Here is an 11,746-nt window from a genome sequence, read left to right as displayed (position 1 = left end):
GAGGGGGCTGAGGCCGAGTCAACTGCGCCAGCAAGTGCGGCTGGCTAACCCGACTACAATCGAGGCAGCGCTGAGCCGGGCGGAGGAGATCGAGGACATCCTGATGGACGGAGCTTCGGCAGTCGCCCAACATCCGGTGGTACGAGCTGCATCGGATGTGCACGAGAGCCACCCCAGCGTCAACGCAGCGAGTACCGCAGCGATCCCCGCAGCGACCCCCGCACAGCCGCGGCGGTGTTGGAACTGTGGAGACACCACGCACCTGCGTCGAGACTGCAAGGCCAGACGGCCAACTGCATCGGGAAACGGCAGCGGGTCAGCATAGCCGGGGAAACGCTGACCCGTAGTCCCTCTGTCTCCCCGGAGGAACCAGAGAGACTGTGTGTGGGTAGACTTGGGGTCGGGGGAACTCTACGAGTGACATGCCAGCTGCAAGGCGTGTCTTGTAAGGCCTTGATCGACACCGGGTCAGACATTAGCCTAGTTAGACCCGGAGTGCTACCTAATGTTGCTTTTAAGCCTGCTAATAAGGTTATGGAAACTGTAACTGGTGAATTAGCTCCTATGCAAGGTTCATGTACATTGTCATTTGTGTTGGGAAGTGCTAATGTCATGGCTGAGTTTTGGCTAGCTAACATAAGAGAGGATTGCATTTTGGGGGTTGACTGTTTGGGGGCTGTTGGGGCTGTTGTGGATGTGGGGAAGAGCACTGTGCTTGTGGGTGGTTCACCTGTCTTACTCAATAATCCTAATCATGCTTCCTATACAGTGAATGCTTCCACTTCTGTAGGGGGGCAAGCTCTGGGAGATGATCCATGCTGGGAGGGTGTCTCCTCAGAGACAGCAGCCGCTCTGGAAGACCTGTGGAACCGCAGCAAAGAGGGGCTGTCACCGGATGAGCTACGTGAGCTGAGAGGGTTGCTGATGGAGTATCGCCACCTGTTTGCTGCAACGGATGGTGAGTGTACCCGAACCAACTTAGTGCAACACAGCATTGATACGGGGAACGCCGCCCCAATCCGACAAAGGCCCAGGCGCCTACCCCTAGTGAAATCGGAGGCAGTGGAGGCAGAGATCAGTCGAATGGAAGCGGCGGGGGTAATTGAGCCAAGCGACAGCCCATGGTTGTCACCTGTGGTACCCGTTACAAAGAAAAATGGTGGGCTAAGACTGTGCCATGACTACAGGCGTGTGAACGAAGTGACGCGGAAGGATTCGTACCCGGTCCCTAGGGTTGACGATACCCTTGACGCAATAGTTGGCTCACAGTGGTTTAGCTCCTTGGATCTGAGAAGCGGGTATTGGCAGGTAGAGCTGTCACCTGACGCCAAACCGAAGACGGCCTTCTCCAATGGCCGGGGCCTGTGGCAGTACACAGTCATGCCCTTCGGACTGTGTAATGCCCCGGCCAGTTTTGAGCGGCTAATGGATAAAGTGTTGAGGCCTGTACCACGCTCCGCCTGTGTCGTGTACCTTGATGATGTGTTAGTGCATGGGGTCAATTTCAGCACGGCTGTAAGTAACCTTCGCAAGGTATTCGAATGCTTCCAGTCAGCTAACCTCCGGATGAACCCCAAGAAATGCTCGCTTCTGCGAAGAGAGACACACTTCCTCGGACATGTGGTGGGCCCCCAAGGTGTTTCGACAGACCCGGAGAAGGTCCGAGCTGTGAGGGAGTGGCCTATTCCGAGGTGCAGAAAGGAAGTAAGGGGATTCGTCGGACTGGCGTCCTACTACCGTCGCTTCATTCGCTCCTTTGCTGAGGTTGCCAGACCACTGCACAAGCTCATGGAAAAGGGGAAGGAGTTTCAGTGGGACTCAGACTGCCAGCGGGCATTTGAAACGCTACAGCAAGCTCTGACGAATGCACCCACCCTGACGTCGCCAACCCTTGACCATCCATTCGTACTGGACACTGATGCGAGCGACAGTGCTGTGGGTGCGGTGTTATCGCAGCAGACAGAAGGGGAGCCTGTCATTGCATACTACAGCAAGTCGCTCAGTGTCCCAGAGCGAAACTACTGCGTCACCAGACGGGAGCTGTTAGCTGTGGTACTTGCCATCCGACACTTCCACCCATACTTGTATGGTAGGCATTTCTTGTTGAGGACAGACCATGCTGCCCTCTGCTGGCTGCTCAGTTTCAAGGAACCAGAAGGCCAGGTGGCCAGATGGATTGAAATCCTCCAGGGGTATGACTTCCAAATTGAACACAGAGCAGGGCCTATGCATGGTAATGCAGACGCGTTATCAAGACGCCCTTGTGCAAAAGAAGGATGCAGGCACTGTTCCAGGCTGGAGGAGAGGGCGCAAAACAAGGCACTGGTGGCTCAAGTGAGGGAACCACAACCCCCGTCGCCACTGTTGGAGCTGTCATTCGACGAGCTCAGAGAACACCAGAGGGCAGACCCGGTCCTCGGTCCACTCCTCAGGTGGAAGCAGGAGGGCGCGAAACCCGGGCGAGAGGAAAGTGGTCCATGCTCTCCCGCCATTAAAACGCTACTGGAAAAGTGGGAGTCCCTGAGTCTACAGGAGGGTGTGCTGTACCGGAGTTGGCAGGCCCCCGGAGGTCAAGCGACGTGGCAGCTGGTGGTACCCAAGTCATTACAGGATAATGTGCTGAAGTTAGTGCATGGAGCGCCCGGAGCAGGGCACTTCGGGTACTACAAGACCTTACGCAAACTCCAGAAGAAGTTCTACTGGGGCCAACACCACAAGGATGTGGAAGCATTCTGCCGCAAGTGTGATGAATGTGTGGCCAAGAAGGGACCTGCCGGGCAATCCCATGCCCCCCTCCAGCAATACCAGGTGGGCTCACCGATGGAGAGAGTTGGAGTGGACGTAATGGGGCCCTTTCCGATGTCCAACAGAGGGAACCGGTATGTGCTGGTGGCTATGGATTACTTTTCCAAGTGGCCGGAGGCCTACGCGGTCCCTGATCAAGAGACCTCCACCATCCTTGATTGCCTCTTGGGGGGTATGTTTAGCAGATTCGGCATCCCCTTAGAGCTCCATAGCGACCAAGGCCGCAATTTCGAGTCGCGCCTCTTTGCCGCCCTCTGTGACCGCCTGGGGATCAAAAAGACCAGAACAACGCCCCTGCATCCTCAAAGCGACGGACTGGTAGAGAGGTTTAATCGGACACTGGCTACCCAGTTAGCTATTCTCACCTCAGAGGATCAGCGTGATTGGGATGAGCAGTTACCCTTAATCCTGTTCTCCTATAGGTCCGCAGTGCAGGAGTCCACCAGGTGCACCCCAGCTCAACTCATGATGGGGAGAGAGCTGAGAACCCCAGCAGACCTGGTATATGGGCGCCCCCCCGGGGAGAGGGCCCCGTTGGCCCCAGGGCTAGATTACCTCCACCGGCTGCAGAATCACATGGACACTGTCCACGCCGTAGCCAGGGAAAACCTAGCCCAGGCTGGGTTCAGGCAGAAGAAGGCCTACGACGCCTACGGAAAAGGGCGAGAGTTCCAGGAGGGCGAACGGGTGTGGGTGTTCAACCCCCGCAGGAAAAAGGGCCGTTGCCCAAAACTGGATAGCGCATGGGAGGGACCATGTCTGATATTACAGAAGATATCAGAAGTTGTGTACAAAGTTAAGTTGAGGACAAGACAGCGAGTAGTGGTGCTGCATAGGGACCGGCTGGCACCCTATTTAGGCAGTGCTGACACTACAGACAATGACGAGTGCGAAGTGACAGCAGGGGAAACACACTCAGACGTTCCACAAAACGGCACTGGGAATGTGCAAGAAGAGCATTATTGGGGGACTGAAACCGAAAATGAGCTTGCCCCTTTTACAGGTGACCCTGTAGACACTCAAGTTGAGCCAGCTCCCCTAGAGCAACGACCCAGAGGGAGGCGCAGGCAGCGGCCTCAGCACTTGGGGGACTATGTGTGTGAATTCTAGTCCTCCTCCTCTCACCTTTTCTTTTTAGAGGGGGGCAGTGTAACAGTGCTGTGCCTGTTACTTCCTGTTGTGGGCATGCTGGGAGCGGGATGTTGTTCTACTGTTTATGTCTTTAAAATGTGTCTGGGGATATTAAATGTACCAGGGATGTTATTGTGTACATGTTTGCATCTTTTATGTTGAGATGTACGAGTTATTTCATGTTTGTGCTGAAGTTGCCACCTTGTTGTGAGAACTGGGTCTGGAATACCGGTGGCTGTTAGCCTTTGGCTACGTTGTCTGTGAATTAAAGCTAACATTGCGAGTTTGTCAATAAACGTGACTGAGCAGTACAAAACGGATCCTGATTTTGTCACAGTATTAAATATTGTTACACTGGTTATTACACTGTAGGCCTACATCCTGATATGGTAGATTCACTGAAATGGTGAACCATTAAATTAAGGAGTTACCGGGCAAATCAATCCACCCAGTCAGAAGTTATGGGCCAAATAAAAATTCCACCATTTTGAAAGTGTTGACCTCCAAACTCGAATCAGTTCATGAACCTACCCTGCAGCATTCACACACCAAATCTGGGACAAATCCATCCACCCGGTCAGAAGTAATGGGCCAAACAAAAATTCGGCCATCTTGAATTCGGCCATCTTGAAATTGTTGACCTCCAAACTCGAATCAGTTAATGAACCTACCCTAGAACATTCACACACCATATCTGGGACAAATCCATCCACCCGGTCAGAAGTTGCAGTATGGACCAAACAAAAATTCGCCCATCTTGAATTCGGCCATCTTGAAAGTGTTAACCACCAAACTGTAATCAGTTCATAAACCCACCCTAGAGCATTCACACACCAAATCTGGGACAAATCCATCCACCCGGTCAGAAGTAATGGGCCAAACAAAAAATCGGCCATCTTGAATTCGGCCATCTTGAAATTGTTGACCTCCAAACTCGAATCAGTTCATGAACCTGCCCTAGAGCATTCACACACCAAATCTGGGACAAATCCAAACATCCATTGAAAAGTTATCGCGTTAACACGAAAGACCTTACGCGGCGGCGGCGCACGCAAAACCATTACATCCCCGACGCTCCGCGTTTCGGGGATATAATTGAAAATGCTGTAATTTACATCATTAAAAGTCGTGATAGCCTTGAGGATTGAGGAGAATAATATAAAAAGTATTAAAAGTTTGGTTGACTGCTTCAGAGAACATGTTTTATAGCTATTCCTGAACTTTTACACAAAGTTAAACTGCACAGGTTATCCATTCTGTGATTGATGGGTCTTTTATGAAGTGTAACACACTTAAGATGCAACATTAAATCATATTATCTGTATGCAAATTATGTTTATGCATATAAATGCATAATGTATGAGAGACAAGAGTCACAAAAACCTTGCAAATGCTGTCCTTGAATTGCCTGACTTGAATTGAATTGAAGACTATCTATCTACAGTACATTACACTTATAACATGGGTGATTAAGGAAAATACGTTTTGTGCTACTGTATGTTTTCAAAAGGCCAAGTCTGGAAGTTAAAGGTGCACTATGTAAGATTTTTAGTTGTTAATTTCCGGAATGTATGCTACCCATTCACTAATGTTACCTTTTTCATGAATACTTACCGCCACCATCAAATTCAAAGTATTCATTATGACTGGGAAAATTGCACTTTTCATACAGGAAAAGGGGGATCTTCTCCATGGTCCGCCATTTTGAATTTCAAGAAATAGACATTTCTGGCTGCAAAAATGACTGTACTTGGTGCATACTAGAAAATATTAGGTTATTACTTAATTAACGTTCATAAAAAGATCAAATTTGGCAATAGGCAACCCAGTTTCAATGAGCAGCATAGTTGCAGTACCCTTTTTACCATTTCCTGCACTGTGCAGGAAATGGTCAAAAAAGGTACACAGTGCACCTTACACAGTGCACCTTTAAAAGACCAGTTCAGCTATTCTAATGGGGGCAGCGTATGTTTACATTTTTTTTTTTTTACATAGGCCTACTCCAAATATTTTCAAAAAAGGTACCGCTGTTTGCTAGTTGACCAAGATCTTGGAAAAGGCTGAAGAAGAAGAAAAAAAAAACCTCAGGTACTGACAAGTCCAGGGTAGTGTGAGCATTACAACTGCATGTTGAAATTGACTGAACTGATCCTTTAAGGAAATTCCAGGCTTGCCTTCTACTTGTATACTAAACTGAAATTATTTTGGTAATTAGCTGGTTTGGCTGCGTCATCTGTGTGCTAATCATCATCTCAGATCATTTTGGGATCAAAGATGTAGCTGGATCTTTTCTTTACTCTTCTGAAGCTACTGCCAGCTGTGCACACTCTGTGTTTACAGACGCCGTCTTTGCTGTAAATTTCAGTTGATATCAAACTGTGAGGGTGGCACGACTTTGATCAGACCTCTGAGTGCGCTGGTGGAATATCCTGTAGAAGACGCTCAGCTGACACATTTTGAAGCACAAGTTTGTTTTACCAACTCATATCAATAAAATAAAGTTTGTGTAGCCTACAGGTTTTTTTTGCGTATTTATCCTATAATTTCTAGGGCTTCCAGGGCACAGAGAAGTGTCAGATTACTCAATGCGGGTGAGTACATACCGGTACACCACATTTGGCTAAAAAGAAATGAAAGCCTGTGGCGTGAAGTTCTGCTAGGAAGACGAGACAGTACCTCACTTTCATTTTATTTGTCAATCGAGTCTTCTATGGTAGAAATGTAAGCCTGTGGCGTTAAGTTCTGCTAGGAAGACGAGACAGTACCTCACTCTAATCACTGCCCTTAATTATCCAATCATAGCTCCCGGACGGGGAATCCCGCCACTTCACTCGCTTATCCTCAGCTTTCAGCCAATAGAATGTCTACGCCTTGGTTTTAAAACTCTTTGTCTGTTTCAGCTCTTTGCTACTCAGAGTAAGCAGACACCAACGCCCCACCTCCATCTCCTTGGACCCCATCTCCTTCAACCTCCGTCTCCTTGGACCACATCTCATCTCCTTCAACCTCCGTCTCCTTGGACCACATCTCCTGCAACCTCCGTCTCCTTGGAGCCCATCTCAATCAACCTCTGTCTCCCGATGTCCTGGTCCGCTTCAGCCTCCTTCAGCCTTATCCCCATGAGCCGCTGTCACCAGTTGGTCCCTGTCCTGTAATGGGGGTAGGCTTCGCCCCCTGCCTCATCATCGGCAGGATATGAGCCCCCCGTTTTACAAATTATATTCTGCAGGTCGGGGACCTGCGCCAAAGAGAAATGTTGCCTCCCTGTATATTAATAAATACCTTCCATTTCATTTTGTCTATCGAGTCTTCTATGGTAGAACATACTGTACTATTTCCTGCAGATGTTCCTGTTTGCTAGTTCTGACTAAGTACGTTGTGTGCCATATTGTCTACTGACTAACAAACCAGAACCTAGTAGCCAACACTCAAATGTCTGACGTGTCTGCTGGATAGCTTTCAACTGCTTGCCTGCAATATAACGGACTGTATGAAGTTCTGCAAATACTTGACTCATGATGTTACACAACTTGCCTTCTGGCATTGGTAGCCATATTGAAAATAATGAATGGATAAAATGAACAAACACACAAAAGCAAACAAGCAAGTCATTTCAGAGCAGAAACCCCATCATGCCAAAGTCAGCACTAAGGAAAATGATTTATGCTATCTAGAATAATAGCGAAGGAAAAAAATACTCTGCATTAGTGAACCTTTGATCATTCTCATTTATATACTGTACTACATGTGATCGTATGGGTAGGTATTTTTGAAGTGCATGCATGTGCACGTGTGTGCGTGTGCTGCGTAGGTTGTTAGTTGGTAGAGCTTGTGTGATAAATTTGGTTGTGCAGGTGGCATGCGTTGGTGACTCATACGGCATGTTTACAGTATGTGTTTGTAGGACTGTGACGACACGTTTCCATGATGGGCAATTAAGACTAATGACCTAAATAGACAACAACTGAACATGAATGAAACTAGAATTAGCAATGTTAGAGGTCGCTCTGAGGTGTTAGTCAAAAAACCAAAATGTATGTCTGTGTACGGTTCTTGAGGAAAGGGAATGATGAGTTGGTTTCCAGGCAAATGAAGAGATGAGGAAAATGAGGCTGGTGAAAGACTATGATGCGTCTTATGAAGAGGGAAACACCTCGTGAGATACAGTCACGTCAGAGGGGTGGAAAACACGACAAGAACGAAAAACAAAACAAACTAGTGGGCGAGATGAGGAGGAGGAGAAAAGGGCAGGGAGAGAGAAAAAGAGAAGAGAATGGAGAGAGGGTGGAGAGAGAGAGGGTGGAGAGAGAGAGAGAGAGAGAGAGATAGAGATAGATAAAGAGAGAGAGAGAGAGAGAGAGAGAGAGAGAGAGAGAGAGAGAGAGAGAGAGAGAGAGAGAGAGAGAGAAAGAGAGAGGCTGTTGATGAGAGTAGCACAGGCCGCAGTGAAGAGAGAGAGATAGATGGAGAATGAGCGGAAAAGAAAATGGGGAGAGAGAGTGTAGATAAGGAGAAAGAGAAGAGAGGAGAGGAGAGGAGAGGAGAGGAGAAAGGGGTTGATGAGAGGAGCACAGCCCACAGTGCAGTGAATCATGAGTCACATGGTTAAGATGTGAGTCATCTCCCTCATACTGCAGAAGCCCCAGCCTCCACACACACCCCGTCCTTCTCCCACCCACACACCAACTCACACACACACACACACACACACACACACACACACACACAAACACGGCTCTGTCACATTCACTTACATAGGCACTGTTGCTGCACAGACTACCTGTCAAACTTACTTCCAGCCAGGGAGGCTAATGCCGATGCAGAACACAAAGCAACTGCACACGGAGGAGCTCTCTCTGCCGAAACACATACACAGGGGAGACCACCGAGACCTGTTCTACACAATAACCTGAGTACTGATACACTAACTGGACAAACTGTGGTGGGTATACATTACAAACAGGACACAGAAGGAGAGAGAGAAGGACAGTGTGATACAGCGAGCGAGCGAGAGAGAGAGAGAGAGAGAGAGAGAGAGAACGAGAGAGAGAGAGAGTAAGGGAAAAAGAGAAAGGGAGAGAGCACTGCCTCCAGATCTAGCGGTCAAGCAGAGACAAAAAGTGAAATCCAAAGTGCTTTTTCCCTCAGCAGCAAATATTGATTCTGTCTTACATACCATATCATGACTCAAAGCCCCCAAAGCCTTTTTGCAAATGCATCTGCAAAAGAAAACCACACGAGAAATGCTTTCACTATGGTGGTGGGGTGTGGGTGGGCTGCAAGCCAAGAGAATGATCACTCATAAGGCGCTGGAAGGTTGGCGGTGCTGCTGAGCACTTCCAATGGCTCATTAGGCGAGGAAACACAGAGGTATGGAGCTGAGGAATGAGGAGAGACAAGAGGGGACGGCAGCCATCTGGGCTGCCGGGCAAGTGACCCCCTTTGAGGATGAAAAGCTAAAGCAAACATTATGAAGACGGAGAGGAGAGAGGGGTGGAGGGGATGGAGGGACAAAGAGAGAATGGGGGGAGGAGAGGGAGAAAGAATCAAAGAAAGAGAAGATAGAAGGACAGAGGGGAAAAGACGAGAGAAATAGAGGGGGGGATGAGAGAATGGAGTAGAGAGAGGGGGCTAATGTAAGGGAAGATTGAGGAGCAATATATGCATGCAATGAAAGCATAACAACAAAGCCCTACTGTACACCCTGAGTGAAATGTTGCGATACCGAGGCGAGCGATGGCTACTTGGATGGAAAATGCGTCGTCGGCTGTAAAAACATTTCATTAAAAATGAATGCAGAGGAGTTTCAGAAGCGAAGCGGCTGGCCAAGACACGTGAGTAAGGAGGCAAAGGGAGGGAGGGAGGGAGGGAAGAGGAAGAAGAAGTGGAGGAACTTGGCAGAACTTCAGACCGCAGGGCAACAGTTTGGCTTAAGAACTGCAGGCCCTCTGCTGGCATAGAAGCATCGCTGATATACAAGAGAGACCATGTAGAAGAGAAAGATATCCTCCGCGCCTCTGCACTTCAAGATCTGGTGCGTCACGGGAAAGGCTAGTAAGTGCAGATAAAGAAGAAAGTCACCGGAGCTTCTTCAGATGTGGATAGTTAACCGTTTTATTGGGAATGTGCCAAGACGAACGTTTCGACGTTCTCAGAGTCAAAATTCATATTGACTCTGCATAAAACGTGAGAACGTCGAAACGTTTAGTCTTGGCACTTGACCAATAAAAAAGTAAACTATCCACATCTGAAGAAGCTCCGGTGACATTCTTCTTTATCCATAAAAGAGAGACCAGTTTGCTGTACTCTTCCCCACCCCACAATCTCTACCACATCAGGTTTAAAGGAAATCTGTATTGCAATATTAGCTGCCCACAACATTGACACACATCAGTGAAACGAGGGAGGCAACCGTTTAATCTCACCCACCCACTAATCTCTCCACAACCAGTTTAGAGGAAATCCGCATTGCCTTGCTCAACAAAAGAATACGGCAATAATATTAACTGACCACAACACTGACACACAAGTGTCACTGATATAATAAGTAACAAAGTATGCAACAGCATGTATGGACTTACACTGTATGTTAGTTAGGGATGTTCTGTTCAGTGTCAGAATACAATTGTGTAAGCTGATCTGTGTAGATACACTGAACATATTTTTAAAAATATGTTACCAGAATGACTCGCCTCAACATAAAAGATGAGGTTTCAAAACTAATACAGCATTACAGAAATGACCATATATCCATATAGCTAATGTGCATGTTTCACAAGCATCTTAAGAGAGCACATCTGTAAGTTTGGACGGCCATATCCATTACGTCGATGCTGTGAGCGGCTACTCTGGTATGTCATGTCTGATCTATTACCTACATATTACATTTTTTTTCTTGTGTGACATATGAAAGCCTAGGATTGTGATCACCATATGGCCAGGTGATATGAGGCTGAGCATGAGATGAGAAGGAAAAATGTCTCACAGAGACCATTTTTTTTCTCTTTTTCGTTTTGATGAATGTGGAGGTGGTTGAGAGCAGACAAAGAAAAAGGGATTTACAGGTGGGTGACGGTGGAAGATCAGGACATGGATGGTCAGGAGGGCTGAGAGGGGATGATAAGCGGTCTGTCGATACGAAAGCCTCCACCTTGACTTATTTTTAGATAAGTGACCTATGTTCCTGTTCAGATCGCTTTAGCCCTGGCTCTGCCTGTTCACATCAGTCTAAAAATGGCGATGATGATTACTATCTTTTATGTCATTTGCCGCCATTCCGATTTCCCTTCCCCATTTCCTTTCTAAAGACAAATTGGGGCACAAAATGTTTGACAAAAAATGATTGGATGCGAACAATCATTCTAAATGCACACATGCACTTTGAAGCATCATCCACTGCAGCCATGCCAAATGAAGCCAAACTTATCTTTTGTGTTGCTCATTCGAGCATATTTCTCGATCACCAATCATGACCTTTTCATTACCCTGTACTAAACACTCTTAACAGCACACAAGTTACTGTTGAGTGTTGATCAATCTTATTCATCTCACACACTTCTCTCACTCCTCTCTCTCTTCTTCAGGACGCAGCAGTCAGCCTCGCTGCACCACCGCCGTCACAAAGGACTGCTGCCTGGTGACTCATCCACTTACATGCTCCGTCTCTCCCTCTCTCTCTCTCCCTTCATCTCTCTCTGCCTCCATCTTTTCCTTCCATCCGTTCCTCCACCCTCTCTCTCTCCCCTATCTCTATTGCTCACATTCACGTCTGCACACACAATAGACATTTTCCCAACAATGCATTTTTCGC

The 11,746-nt window shown here is 47.7% G+C and overlaps 1 protein-coding gene across 1 annotated transcript in view; it reads right to left on the bottom strand.

Moving 5' to 3' along the window:
• The window catches only part of ap1s1 (adaptor related protein complex 1 subunit sigma 1), a 69,405-nt gene that overhangs the window by 35,480 nt on the left and 22,179 nt on the right, over positions 1 to 11,746 (bottom strand). The gene's annotated exons all lie outside the window — the stretch shown is intronic.

This window comes from Engraulis encrasicolus, chromosome 21 (assembly GCF_034702125.1).
Source record: "Engraulis encrasicolus isolate BLACKSEA-1 chromosome 21, IST_EnEncr_1.0, whole genome shotgun sequence".
NCBI lineage: Eukaryota > Metazoa > Chordata > Actinopteri > Clupeiformes > Engraulidae > Engraulis > Engraulis encrasicolus.
This window is presented reverse-complemented; position numbering and strand designations above follow the sequence as displayed.